Source organism: Camellia sinensis, chromosome 9, assembly GCF_055761805.1.
Source record: "Camellia sinensis isolate YWXY chromosome 9, ASM5576180v1, whole genome shotgun sequence".
Taxonomy (NCBI): Eukaryota; Viridiplantae; Streptophyta; class Magnoliopsida; order Ericales; family Theaceae; genus Camellia; species Camellia sinensis.
The window spans coordinates 167,411,482-167,426,051 of record NC_138969.1 but is presented as its reverse complement, the minus strand read 5'-3'; positions in this window follow the sequence as shown (position 1 = coordinate 167,426,051).

The following is a 14,570-nucleotide window of genomic DNA, read 5'->3' as shown; positions in this document are numbered from 1 at the left end:
CACTTCCTTCCATATAAAGCTTCGTACGGTGCCATGCCAATGCTAGCTTGGTAACTGTTGTTGTAAGCGAATTCTACCAACGGTAGATGTACTTCCCAACTTCCCTTGAAATCTAACACACATAGTCTGAGCATGTCTTCGAGCGTCTAAATCGTTCTTTCCGTTTGCCCATCGGTCTGGGGGTGAAAAGTTGTGCTAAACTTCAATTCAGTTCCCAAGGCTCTCTGTAAACTCTGCCAAAATCTAGAAACAAACTTCGGATCTCGGTCTGACACAATGGACATCGGCACTCCATGAAGTCTCACAATCTCATTCATATACAATACAGCAAGTCGGTCAGCATTGAATGTGGTTTGAACAGGTAAGAAGTGTGCTGACTTAGTTAATCTGTCAATGATAACCCAAATCGAATTCATACCCTTCTGCGTCCTCGGCAAGCTAACAACAAAATCCATGGAGATGTGCTCCCATTTCCACTCAGGGATTGGCAAAGGTTGAAGAAATCCTGCTGGTCTTTGATGTTCTGCTTTCACTTGCTGGCAATACAGACATTGGGATACAAACTCTGCTACCTCTCTCTTCATGTTTGGCCACCAAAAAGTCTGCTTCAGGTCCTGGTACATTTTGGTGCTCCCTGGATGAACGACGAACTTGGAACCATGGGCTTCCTGCAAAATCTTATTTTTCAACTCTGGGACGTCGTCCACGCACAATCTTCCTCCAAACTTAAGTAGCTGATTTTCAATGGCATACCCTGACCTCGGCTTAGAGATAATCTCATCAATTACTTTCCTGAAGAATCTGTCTTCCATCTGTCTGCTCTTTATTTCCTCGATGATGGTCGGCTCCACTGAAATCATTGACAAACATGCTGAATTCCCAACTAACTTTCTGCTCAACGCGTCGGCCACTGAGTTTGCTTTACCTGGATGATACTAAATCTGCATGTCGTAATCTTTTAGTAATTCAAGCCATCTCCTTTGCCTCATATTTAGTTCCTTCTGGGTGAACAGGTACTTCAAACTCTTGTGATCTGTGAAAACTTGACAAGAAGCTCCGTACAAGTAATGACGCCAAATCTTCAAAGCAAAGACCACGACTGCTAGTTCTAGATCATGGGTAGGATAATTCTTTTCGTGAGGTTTCAACTGACGAGATGCGTATGCTATAACCTTACCGCCTTGCATTAATACACAACCCAAACCCTTATGTGAAGCATCACTATAGATCTGAAATTCCTCATTACCTGATGGTAGGACAAGAACTGGTGCTGTGACTAACCTCGTCTTTAATCCTTGGAAAGCTAACTCTCTATCATCGGTCCATTCATACGCCGTTCCCTTCTTAGTTAGTTGTGTCAATGGAATTGTAATCCTTGAGAAATCCTTCACGAATTTCCGGTAATAACCTGCCAAACCCAGAAAACTACGAACATCAGACATGTTGGTCGGCATCGATCAATTCACGACGGCTTCAATCTTACTTGGATCAACAGAGATTCCTTCTTCATTAATCACATGGCCCAAAAATGAAATGCTGGAAAGCCAAAACTCACACTTGCTAAGCCTGGCATATAATTTCCTGTCTCTTAGGATTTGTAAGGCTAGTCTCAATTGCTGCTCATGCTCATCACCACTCTTGGAATAGATCAATATGTCGTCAATAAAAACAACCACGAACTCATCTAGATACGGCTTAAAGACTCTGTTCATCAAATCCATGAATGCTGCAGGCGCATTAGTCACCCCAAAAGGCATTACCAGGAATTCATAGTGACCATATCTTATCCGAAAAGCAGTCTTCTCAACGTCCTTGGCTTTAACCTTAAGCTGATGGTAGCCTGACCTAAGGTCAATTTTGAAAAGACTCATGCTCCTTGTAGTTGATCAAGCAAATCATCAATCCTAGGCAACGATTAGTTATTCTTAATGGTCACCTTGTTAAGCTCTCTGTAATCAATGCAAAGGCGAAGTGTGCCATCCTTCTTCTTAACAAATAGAGCGGGTGCTCCCCATGGTGAAGTGCTCGGCCTAATGAATCCCTTATCCAGCAATTCTTGCAATTATAGTTTCAGTTCCTTAAGCTCAGCTGGGGCCATTCTATAGGGTGTTTTGGAGATAGGCTGCGTTCCCGACATGATGTCAACGGAAAATTCTATTTCTCTATCGACTAAGTGGCCAGGCAAGTCATTTGGAAAGACATCGGGGAATTCTCTAACCACGGGGATGTCAGCTAACTCAACATTTCCATTCGAATTACTTAATATACTACACAGATATCCATGGCATCCCTTTTGGATCAACTTATAGGCTTTCATGGATGAGATCAAGTAAGGTGGGGATAGTACTCATTTACCCTGGAAAATAACCTCAGCTTGGTTTGGGGGTTTCAATGTGACACTCTTAGAGACGCAATTTATGGAGGCATGATTTGCTATTAACCAATCCATTCCCAAAATGACATCAAAGTGACTTATGTTCAACGGCATCAAGTCAACTAATAATTCTACATCCTCAATCACAACAACACACGCCTTATAAATGGATGCAACAATCATGGTTCTCCTAGTTGGAGTAGACACATATAACACATAATCAAGGGGTTCTTGTTCTCTATTTAACTTCTCGGCAAATTTAACAGATACGAATGAATGTGTGGAGCCCGAATCAATCAATATATATGCATCTTGAGAGCAGATTGGGAGTATACCTGACACGGCTGTCTCAACATTCTAAGTGTCTCCTGGTACCAATGCAAAAACTCTACCCTATCTCGTCTGGGGTCTCCCGATGTTATTTCTCTGTGCAGAGCCCGAGGAATTCCCATTCTTCTTACCATCATCAGTCCTTGCCTTCGGACAGTCTTTCACGCAATGACCCATTTCACCACATTCGAAACAGGCTCCTGATGCCCAACGACAAACTCCAGAATGCGGTTTCCCATAACTTGCACACGTCGGCTTAGCATTACCTTCCTGGTTCGAGTTGCTGGAGCTACCCACATTCGCTTTCTTCTTGGTGTTAAACGGAACTCGGCAGGTGTCGTAGTTCTGTCTCTTCCTCTGGCTCTCTCCTAAATTTTGGTATCGGTTCAAATTAGCTTCTGCAAGGATGGCCTTATCCAATACTCCGGCGTAGGTCGGCATGTTGAGCATGTTAACTCGATCTTGTATCGGCCCACGAAGCCCGCTTTCGAACTTCCTGGCTTTTCTATATTCATCATCGATCATGTGAGGCGCATATCTCGCTAACTCAGTAAAAGCAAGTCGTATTCTGCCACTGTCTTGTTGCCTTGTGTCAGAGTCTAGAACTCTGTGGTCTTGCGATCTCGGACACTAAGGGGAAAATGCTTGTTGTAGAATAATTCCAAAAATCTAGCCCAAGTCAAACCTGGGTTACCTTCCCTAGTCATCATCCACCATCTTCGTGCGTCGTCGTCCAACGTGAATGTTGCTAATGACACCTTCTGGCGTCGGTGCTGGGAAAAATCTCAAATAACTTCTCCATTTCCAAAACCCATGCTTCGGCTTTCATCGGTTCAATACCCCCAGAGAATCTCGGCGGTTTCATTTTCTTAAACTCTCGGATTAGGGCTATGGTGTCATCCCCATATAAAGCTTGCTGTGGAGGCACTTGTGGCGCTGGACGAGGTGGTGGTAGAACAGCATGTCAGCCGTTTGTCTGCTCAGCTTGGGTAGAAGTAGTACTAGTGTCTTGTGGCCTAGGTTGTCTCAACTCACGGACCAAACCTTCGACCAATCTCTCTAACCTGTCCAATCTGTCTTCAGGATGATCTCGGCCAACTGGTGGTCTACCCCTTCTCATGATGCTAAAAGTATGCAAAATGTGACTTTAAAACAACACGATCAAATAATATGCATGCAAATAACAAATAGTCATGCCGAGATGATGCACACATTGTCAAGTAGCAAGCATTATGACGCAATCCTAACATCAATTCTAAGGGAAATCCTATACTCTTTCGGACTCGAAGTGTGTGGGTAACGTACTATAAGAAACTAATGCTCTGATACCAATCTATCACGACCCCATTCCGCCCCTAGTAGAATGGTGCCGTGATGGCCAGTAATCCGAGATTACCGAAGGCCAACTTTCAAAATTCACACACAATCAGAGTATTACATATGGGGCTAACAAGCGCGGAAGCAATAATTTACAATACAAGTGGTCCATAAGAGCAATGCATCAGTCAAATGAAATGGCCTACATCTTTACATAGCTTTACGACTTGGATACAATAAAATGAAATACAAAATACATCTTGACCAAAAGGCTTCTTGAGCCATCATACAAGAAGTACAAAGAAATGCAAGCTAAGAAGCATGATCTTCAAGATGCTACAAAATGCGAATCCAAAACAAGTTGCAAGGCACATCTAGGCGTCGCCGCCGACCTGCTCATCACCTACATATATATAGAGAGGGTGAGCTTGGATACTCAGTGAATGGTACAAGTAATAAAGGGTTTGCATGCATGATATCCGAGACCTTTAAAAAAACAATACGTAATCATAGCTTGTAACCAACAAGGGAGGAATCAAGTTCATCTAACAAATCTTTCAAGCTTCATCAATCAAAGTCTTTCAAGGCTTTCAAGTTCCTAGGGGTGACGTTAACAAAGGTTGTGCTACAAATGCTTATAGTCCCCTAGCACATACGGACTTTCAAAGGTTTGTGCTACAAATGCTTATAGTCCCCTAGCACGTACGGGCTTTCAAAGGTTGTTATCCAAAACAAGACTAGCACTTGATACACAAAATAGGGATATCATTCATGCTTGACAAATACTTTCAAAACAAAGCAAAGCAAAGCCTTTATCAAAACGTATAACATAGCTTTATTAAAAATACCACTCACATAGTTCTTCAATGTCGGGGTCAAGCGAGAGTCCAAGTCCTACAAACACATGGCAAAGTCTATTGAATGCACTTTCAAACAAGCTTTACATGAATGCAAATGATCTCGGCATTCCTTCAAAAACCAAGTTGAACCAAAACAAAACACTGTTCCTCATCTCGGGAAGACATAATGGGCACCAACCAGATCTTGGCCGAGGTCCCACACCTCCTTGCCGAGGTGTGGTCCCGATGGCCACATTTAAGGAAATGAAGTCGGGAAAATCTGGGTTTCCCTTTCTTAAAGAACATGAACATGAAGAACATGGATGAAAAGATCATAACTTATCATTACAAAATCTGAGATTTCATGCTATGAATTCAAAAACATGGACCTGGGTACCCATACACGAAGATTTTATGAAAACAAACACAAAACATGAATCTTGATGCAAACTCTCGGATCTAACAAGGCTTTTTATTCAAGAACACATGAATACCACTTTCTCTTTCTAAACCCGACTTTAAATCGATGCATGGCTTGCAAATCAGGTTCGATCATGCAATGCAGCTAGATGATCAATAAGAACAGCAAGAGTAGATTAAGATTCTAACCTCAAAACACGAATCCAACGGTTTGAACTCTAAGAATCAGGCTTGGAAATCTATTCCTCCTCTAAGAACTCCTTCTCCCTCTTCTAGAGCTTCTCTCTCCTCAAGAACAAAGACATACAACAAATGATACATTTCTCTTTCTGCCGGCTGATTTAACACTCAGCTCGGACACGTGGCAACGGTTGGTTGGCTCTACTGAAAAAGGTGACTGAGTGAAAAGACAAGATCATGACAAAGTGTGTTCAACAAGTAAGATGGCAAAGGTACTCCGGCAAGTAACAATCTCGACTAAGAACAGGGCATCGACAAGTAGGGGAACAATGATCTCGGCTAGAAAAGACAACACTTGACCTAGCTGTGCCACACCTTGGCCTAGATGTACCACACCTCGGTCTAGGTCATACCACTCTAGGACAAGGTCACTTAGGTGCAAAGGTAACATCTCGGCCTAGATAATACACATCTCGGCCTTGGTGATGAACACCTCGGCCTAGATAATGACATCTCGGCCAATATGTCAGGGCGTGTGTGGAGGTCAAACAAAGTGGTTCCAAGATAATTCTAGACTGAAGATGACCTCGGCTAAACTCACACCAAGCAAGGTACAAAACATGCAAGAGACACTTAAGCAAAACGAATCAAGGTTTGCAAAAATGCAACATATCAAGACAAGATCATGTAATATATGCAAGCATGACTAGAATAGAGTAAGGGTTGTTACATGCATAGAAAAATATTTAGGAATTTCATTTTTACTGTGTCAGTGTGCTAAATAAAAAAGTAGAATTTATTAGAAAATCTCCTTTCATGAGATTGTATTCCAATTAGTCCATAAAATATTTTTGTATTCCAATAATTGTTATTATTTTGAAATTTGATCTACCAAATCCTAATTTTTCAAATTTGGGGTCTTTTATGAACAATTTTACCCTTATAGATATTTTGTAGCCCTTAGCGCTTATGATGTGGTCTAATTTGAACTTTGTTTTAATTGAAAAATAGCGGTGTTTTCATAAACGTTGTAAAAAAAAAAAAAAAAAAAAAAAAGTTACCATATTCCTTTTTTCCCTGTAGTGTCTTATTTGAACCCTTTTTTTTATTTTTAATTTTTGTATATTAAACTTAAAAAATTCATGACTTTTGGTTCTACATTTTATTTTTGATGAAATTTATATATTTTTGAAACCTATTTAACGAGATCTATCAAATAAGATCTCACTTGAATAAGTAATTATGTAAAATAAAAAAAAATAAATTTCACAATATGAATGTGCAACAGTGTGAATATTTACCCAACTATTCAAATCATAATATGAATGTTTACATTGGCAACTTACAATATGAATGTTCAGATTGACAACTTACAATAAAAAGGTTTAACTAACCACATATGGGTAACTTCTAGGATTACACCCTATAAGAAGTCGAGGCCCCAGAGGTCATTCTTAGGTGGTTGCTACATAGTATGACCATTCAATCATATAGTGGTAAGTCACGGACTTGCACACAGGCAGGGATATTTGAACCTACATTCCTGACACTGAGTACAGTTCGCCCAAACTTGGAAGGTTATTCTACCCATCATACGTGTTGTCGCCCGGGTGACTAACCCTAGGGAGAGTGGAACCTAGAATCTCATGGCTTATGCCCCAAAGTCTTACCAAAGTGCCACAACCCCTTAGGTTTCGTATACCATAACGAGAAAATGTCAACGAATTCCATGATGTGAACAGGGGCGGAGGGAAGGTGGGCCCAGGGGGGTCACGTGCCCCCTGAGTTTTGGATTTTTTTTTTTCACACATAAAGAAAATATTTTATATAAAAAAATTTATAAAAATATTATTTAGAGTGAAATGTCAATGATATATTTAAAATTATAAGAACAATAATGATTGTTTTGATTGAAAATAAAGATACTACGATATTATTATCTATGAAAATTTCAATATAATGGTAATCTTTATCATTATTGATATGCAAATATAATTAATCTCAATGAAAATATAAAATTTATTCAATTGTTAATTACATTTAATATGCAAGGTTCATCCTCCATGTGTTTCTTTATTATTGGTTGATAATATCACATGTCAATAATTACGTGGTATGACTATTATATTGAATTTTTATGCATATTTTGTATAAAAAATTCCTTTATCATTATATAATTTATTTTAAAACTTTATATCCATGACTTTTTTAATGTTGTCCATGATACACTAATTACAAATAACATATTCACTTTGTTTGGCTTGAGTTTTCTAAAAATACTTTTCAAAAAATTTTATGTTTTTGTTTTTCGTATTTTTTTTTTATTGAATTTTTTAAATATTTTAAGCAATTTTTTTAATTTTTAGACACACCTAACATAAATATATTTAAAAAGTATAATTTTTGCAAAAAATCCTTAAAAATTCAGTAAATACCCAAAATTTTAAAAAAATACAAAAAATCAGTACATTTTTCGTATTTTTATGTATTTATTAATTTTTTAAAATATTTTTTCACAAATATTTTATTTTTTTTAGATACATCATGCATCTAAAAAAGTTTAAAAAAAATGCTTAAAATTTTAAAAATATTCACTAAAAACAAATAAAATATAATATAATAAAAAATAAAAAAACTTAATTTTCAAAAAACTTAATTCAAAAAATTCAAACCAAACACATTGATTATTATTTTATTTTTTTTATCTTTCTCGAAGTTTGTAAAAATTTATGTGAAATATTTTTGTAAATATTTTCAATATTGTAATTAAAAAGTGTCCATTCTGATTTATTTTCTTGGCTCCACCACTGGATATGAACATTTACAAAATCAATGTAATAAGACGAGGATTTTTGAAAATGTCCTGCAATTGTCTTAGAGATACAATGATTTTTAATGGTTGAGATGAATCTAACCAATTCTTATCAATGGTTATGGTTGAGATCAATCCTAAAATAAACAACACCTACCAATCAAGCTTTGGTTCCATCCAAGTGAACGACACTCCCTCCTGTCTCTCTCAAACTTTTCCTCCCGTGAAAGAGAAGGTGTTATGCCGTTCGCGTCGGTTATTATGCGATCGTTTGTCTTTAACTAAAAGTTGTGTTGTATTCAGTTTGAAATTGGTGTTGTAATTACAATTCATCAATTTTAAACCATAAATCTTTCTACATGCATTGGCAGAGGCAAAGAAGGACAAGGGGGTCACGTGCCCCCTAAGTTTTGAGATTTTTTTTTTTTGTCTTTTGTCATATATAAAATGTATTTATTTATTTGTAACATATTTTTTGGTTAAGAATTTATTGTATTGTTCATAACAAATAATTATTTGATACTTTAAGAACACTGTGTGATATTATTTATATAATAGTTTAAACCAATAGTATGGCGAAAAATATTATAGATTGGATATAATAAACTCATTATTTTCAAGCAATTGACAGACTGCTTAGTGTGATTTGTGATTTCTCATACTTTGAGCATCACGTAGGCAATGCTTTATGGCATTCTAAGACTGTTTAATAATTTTCATTCAAAACACATCATTCATAAGCAATGTCATCTCTTTAATATTTTTCTATCAAATAAAAATTAAATAGATTTTATAATAATTTGTGCTATAAACGATGTGTTCTTATTTTCTAAAATTAAGAATTTTGATCCATAATTTTTTGTGCTAAAATTACAAACTTACATCACCATTCCACACTGAGCTATTCTATACTATTATAGAATTTTAATTTGTTCCTATTAATAATGAATATGTAATTTTTTATGCTTAAATTTAGCTCATAAAATTATTATTATCTTAATTTTCGTCATGATATTTTTTTTAAATAAACAATTATAATTAATAGTGCCCCTCTAACTCAATTTCTGGGCTCCGCCACTGCTGACATGGGTGGGTGTTTGGTTGGGTTAATCATTGTGTGAGTTTTTATTTATAGTTTAATTTTTGACATGGGTTTGATTTTGAAATGAGAAATGAACTTTGAAATAGATTTTGTTTCTTAAATGGATGTAATTCTTTAAAAGGTTTTGGGTGCAAAATTATATTTGATCATTATGAAATGGGTTTCATTTTTTAAATGGATTTTGATTTCTTAAACGATTTTTTTTTATTTTTCTAACATGGGTTTAATTTATGAAATGGGTCTGATTCTTTAATAGGAAATGGGTGTTAATTTTTGAAAAGAAAATGTTTGAAACTCTCATACATTTTTCATGATTCAATCCACAATGATGTGATTTGATAAGTATTAGTTTTTGATTAGTTACACACTCAATGATATAGGATTCACCACCCTTGCCACATGATTGTTGATGTATTTAAGTGTAAAATGTGGGTCTCTAGTACTGTTATTTTTTAAATAAGTTTTGAATGGATTTAATTTTTTAAACAGTTTTGGTTCGGAAGTTACTTGATCATCAAGAAATGGGTTTCATTTTTAAAATGGGTTTTGATTTCTTAAATGAATTTTTATTTTCAATTTGATTTCTGACATGGTTTTGATTTATGAAATGGATTTGATTCTTTAATGAGAAATGTGTGTTGATTTTTTAAATGGATTTTGATTTCCTATGGTTTTGAAAAGCTTTTGATTTATGAAATGGGTTTTAATTTATGAAATTAGTTTAAAATATTTGCTGTATAGGTGTGCTCAAGTAGACAAAGCACTTTTAGTTATAATAAAACCATCACAATGGATCATATCTAAATAGCAACTGTTTCATAATTGTTCATAACTTTAAAAAATAATTAAATTTGAGACCCACAACAACAATAAAGGTGTGCATTGTTTTGTTTGGAAGCTTTATATATTTATATTGAAATTATTAGTCGATAAATTTGATATTTTAATTCGGTTCTTGCTTTTTCTGGTTCATTTTTAGCTCAAGTTCCTTTCATGTTTGTGTTGTGAGTCATAAGTTGCAACGTACTCTTTAAATTTTTGCAAATTTAAAACTTTGTTGAGACTATTTACTTTTTTTTTCTTCCTTTTTTTTAATTAATATTTTTCCATATATTGCATGCCATTTTATGGTGTGCAATAAATTGTAGGGACATTTACACACAAGTTTTAATTTATAAATTTATACTTCATTAAATTTTAACTAAGATTTTGTGGACCTTCAAGTTCCATTAAATTTTAAATAGTCGAAATTACCCTTCAAGCAATGATTGTTCATCATTTATAATTATCTATAAAGATAACATGATGATTTGACATTTATTTTGATTTTCAAAACTTTAAAATATCAACATTCAAATTGACAAAAACTTTTTTAAAAAAAATTACGTGCAATGTTTTTTTTTTTTTTTGAAAAAATTAAAAAAACAGAATTATTTTTTTGTGCAAAACTGAAAATTTTGTATCTATAAAAGAGCATGATGTTGGAACATTGATGTACAAAACTGAAAACAAAAAAAAACAAAAAACAAAAAAGAAAAAAGATATATTTTTAAAATTTTAAACATTTTTTTCAAACTTCTTTAGATACAACTTATTTAGATGTATCTAAAAAGTAATATATTTGTGAAAAAATATTTTAAAAAATTAATAAATACACAAAAATACAAAAAATATATTGATTTTTTGTTTTTTTTTCGTATTTAGTGAATCTTTTAAAGATTTTTTTCAGGAAAATTATATTTTTTAACTGTATTTATGTTAGGCGTGTCTAAATATTAAAAAAAATTGCTTAAAATATTTTAAAAAATCGGTAAAAACAAAAAAAATACAAAAACAAGGAAGTAGAATTTTCTGAAAAGTGTTTTCAAAAAATTGGAAACAAACATAATATTCTCAGTTTTAAAACTGAAAAAAAAAAAACTATTAATATTCTCGGTTTTATTGAATAATTGAATCAAACCAACAAGTATAAAGGCAAAAACATTTAATCTCATGCTCTGTTTTTTTTTTTCATCAGTTAGTGAAATAATTATCTGGAGGATTACTATACAAAATTGATAATATTCTTAGTTTTAAAAATTGAAAAAAAAAATTGATAATATTTTCAGTTTTACTAAATAGGATTTATTGGTTCAAAAAATCTTACATAGGACTTGAGCTACCATTACATTTATAAATAGGACTTTTAGGTAATTAACTCTAAATTGTATATGTGTACTCCTTAATTTGCATTGAGACTAGAGAGAGTTGTTATTTTTAATTGAGTTCTGTAGATGTGTGGTATAAGAAAAATTGTTAGATCCATTTAATCTTGATATACTTGAAAAGTATAAAATTTGTACAAAAATCTTTAGCAAAAGTAATTAAATACAACAAAATATGAAAATGTATTAAAGTTTTGTATTTCTTTTGTTATTTTTTGTATTTGATGAATTTTTTTTTTTTAAAAGTCACAAATATTATATCTTTTAAATATATATAGATTAGTTGCATATAAAAAATAAAAATTTTGTGAAAAATATTAAAAAATCACTAAAAATAAAAATAAATAAAAAAACGAAAAAAAATCAATTTTCAGAAAAACAGTGTAAACCAAATAAGGTGAATATTTCTTCATATTTTTTAATGTCTTTATAAAAACTATTACAAACTCCACAAATTTCGACATATACATATAAATTTTAACTAGTTTTAGATCACAACATTATTTACATCGTACCTTTAGGTACGGACATACACTAATAGTCAATAAAGACAAAAAAATGTTAAAATAGCCAATAAAGAGGTGTTCAGGATGGGCTAAAATAGCTCATCCCAAGCTAAAATAACTAATAAAATAAAAATCACATCACATCACTCTCTCTAGTTTTTTACACATCTTTTTTTGTAAAAAGCCAAATAATCTATTCCCAAGCGAGGCATAAGACGAAATGTCACATTATACACATCAATCAATTATTTTTTTTCTCATAATCATTTATTCAACTACAAAAAAAATTACAAATCATCCCAAACACAAATTTTTTTCATTCCATAAAATAGCTAAGAAGCCAATTAAAACTTTTTTCCCATCTCATAAAATAGCAAAAAAACCAACTAAAATAACCAAGTTACAAAACGAGGCCTTAAGCTTCGTTTGTAGTCAAAAAATTAAAAAATCACTATAAGTTATCGCATCATTCTTTTTATCTTCTGTACATAGTTTTTTTGTTTTTTTTATTTTTTGTTTTTGTGGTAAAAAGTCAAACTAAAAAACCCAGCTAAAATAACCAATTTCTAAGGAGAATCTTATTAAACTAATTTAGCCTCCGTTTGGGAAGTGGGTTGGCTTTTTGGTTTTTTGGCTTTTTGGCTATTTTAGCCTGGGCTATTTTAGCCTGGTTTGGGAAGGGTTTTTTGGCTTTTTGGCTTTTTTTGGCTTTTTTTGTGAGAGAGGATTGTAATGATTATGGGTTGGATTTGATGTTTTGTTTTTTGTGGCTAAAATAGCCTATTTTGTTTTTTGTGGCTATTTTAGCCAAAAAAGCCTGGACTTTTTCTTGCCAAACGGAGGCTTCAAACTTACTGAGCCGATCTTGAACCACCTGTTGTTAAAGAGTTGACCGAGTAACTTTAGTTGGTTTAAGAGAAAAGCACATAGCTTTCAAATAATGAATCTACAGCCCGATTGTTTCATCCCCAAATTCCGATCCTTGAGAAAATGGGGGAGTAGTAACAGCTTATTCATCCCCAAATTCAGATTCTTAAGTGCCTCTCAGGGAGTGTTCTTCATGTGTTTGTGTTTTTGTTTCTATGATATGCATCAACAATGTTGATATGTGTTTTTCCCCAATTTGATTTTATCATACAGATAGTTTTGTGTTCTCTGAACTTCGTAGTAGTGATGAAACATTTCTATGATTCTGAAGAAAGAAAGAAAAAAAAAAAGAACATACCCTGCCTCCTCAAGTCTAACAAATGGTAAAGATGGAAATTTGAGACTATTGGATGGCATGAGCAACACTGTCTGGTTGACAAATGCTTCTGTCCATTCCAACAAGTCAATTGCAGTGCTTTCAGACAAGGGAGACCCTACTCTTAAGGATAGTGTCTCTGGATTGACCTTATTGGAGAGCTTTAATTATCCCTGTGAAACTTTTTTAGCCCTGCATGATGCTAGGACTGAACACGAAAAACGGAGAGAAACATTTCCTGTCTTCCTGGAAGACAGAAGACGACCCATCGCCTGAAAAGTTTGTTTGTGGGATTACACCAGAGACGTCACCTCAAGCTTTCATTTGGAATGGTTCCAAGCCGTACAGTAGAAGTGGTCCGTGGGACAGATCGAATTCATAGGCATACTGGGCACTGCCCAGGGACATTCCAATTGATTTAACCTCCTACCCGATAATCAGCAGGGAAGTGTGTACCTCACATTGGGCACTTATAACAACTCTTCTGTCAGCATTGTGGTCTTAGCATCGGCAGGAACTATGAACATAATGCGCTGGGATGAACAAGTCAAGAGATGGCATGTTGGTTGGAATGTACTGGTGCATCCATGTGATACTTATGAGGTATGTGGACCTTCAGGGCTTTGTAATAGAGATCGATCTCCAAATTGTGAGTGCTTGAAAGGGTTTGTACCAAATTCAACTGAGGATCGAAGGAAAGGGAATTGGGCAGGTGGTTGTGGGAGGAATAGTGAACTGCTATGCCAAAAGAACACTACCAGCTTAGCATCATCAGGAAAGGCTCACAATGACGGGTTTTGGAAGCTGACAAGTATGAAGCTGTAGGATCATTATGAGTATTTGTACAATGAGGATTCCTCGGGATGCCAACAGTGGTGCTCAAGTTTGTTTAGACAAGAGGCCTCATGGATATTCAGAAGATTCCATTTGCCGGGAATGACCTCTACCTTCGCCTTTCCTATTCAGATCTGGGTAAAGTCACTTGTTTTGCTGCCTTAATAACTTTGGATTAGTAAAATCATTTGTTTTATAATTTGTTCTTCATTTTATTTGTCTTCTTTTTATATTTCATTTTTTGGAAAGATAAGTGAAGTCAAATATTCATATGTCAGCTTTACAACAATTTATGGGGTTGTTCTCTAGGGAACCTTCATGTATTGGAGAGAAAATCAGAAAGGCAAGAAAGATATAATGTAATTGAATTGTTCATTTTATGTTTTAGTATTTGATATGGGTATTTTAT